This window comes from Austrofundulus limnaeus, unplaced genomic scaffold, assembly GCF_001266775.1.
Source record: "Austrofundulus limnaeus strain Quisiro unplaced genomic scaffold, Austrofundulus_limnaeus-1.0 Scaffold7, whole genome shotgun sequence".
In the NCBI taxonomy this organism is placed as follows: Eukaryota; Metazoa; Chordata; class Actinopteri; order Cyprinodontiformes; family Rivulidae; genus Austrofundulus; species Austrofundulus limnaeus.
The window spans coordinates 2751835-2753255 of record NW_013952409.1 but is presented as its reverse complement, the minus strand read 5'-3'; positions in this window follow the sequence as shown (position 1 = coordinate 2753255).

Here is a 1421-nt window from a genome sequence, read left to right as displayed (position 1 = left end):
CACACACACACACACACTCTGTGTGTAAGCTTGCTAGCACGCTGCTATTAAGGTTGCAGGCAAAAAACACGGACTGGATTTCATGTGGTGGGGGAGTACTCTGTAAGAAGAAGTGGAACGCACCAAAGAGGATCTCTACCTTACACTATAAATTAAAGGGAAACTGACAGATTTATGATCATATATTTTAGTTAATAATAAAATATTAAACAGTTATTTATTTTGACCACATCATATTGAATTTTTGTGAAAAAAATAATTTTGTTTACACCAAAATAATTTAGGGGGGCTTTAAAATATTTCAGGGGGGGTGCTCCAGCCCCCCTGAATCAGGCCTAGTGACGCCACTGCACGCCAGCATGTGTAGATAGGAGCTGCTCTTCCTTTGACCTCCGTGAGGAACGCCAACCAAGAAGAATAATAGTATTTAAACAAGCTGCTTCTGTAGTCAAACTAAACCCCACGACAGGGTTATTTAGATTTTTTTAGAACTTAAGCAACTAAGTATTGTTTTTAAATGACTTTCTAAGATAAATTATCTGCTGTCAATAAAAGCAGCTGATTGTTCCCTGCAGCTTCTCCAAAATAACACGAACACTTTCAGAAATCAGAAAACTATCCTATGTAAATACTTTGAGAACACTTCTAAATAATAAAAATACATCATGAAATTAAATAAAACCCCTTCAAAAAACTAACTGCAAAAACACTCATGAACAAAGAAACTTAATATTTTACTCATAATTAAACCCTTAAATATTTGGGACTGGATGTCAACTGCTGGGTCAGGGGCTGACAGTGGTCCATGGAGCATTTGGTACTGGGCTACAAAACAAAACATAAATATTTTTATATAAATTGATCTGCAGGGTATTTTATTTTGCAAAATGACAATTCTGTTAGCCTTTTGTCCTGGTTTGACTCAGTCGCAGTGATTTTCCACTCATTAGTAAACAAGCTAACCATAACTAAGAAGAGTTAAAGCTCTGTCTCGTAAAAAAACTGGTCTGTGCTGCAAAAAATGAAAAAATAAATGAAGCTTGGGGACCTTTAATGTGTTTAATTTATAAAATCAGCCAAAGTTAACAGGTCAAACATTAAAACTTACAGGACAAGAAGTTCTGCAGACGTTTCGTTGGTTGATTTAGATTTGATCTAATAAACTTTTAAAAATGTTTTTCAGTTTTTAAAAGGAATTCAAGGATCAGTTAAAATAATAAAATACATTTCTAGGATTTTGAATCATTTCATGCAGAAGCAGCTCCACCTCCTCATAGAAAAACCATTAATTTATTCGATCCTTGAGCTGGTTCACATCAAAGTTGCTTCTGTGTGGTTTCTTTAAAGTCAAAGAGTCACAGATAAACAACAGAACATTTGCAATTTTAGCCCTTATTTAAATATTTATGAAAATAGGAGCA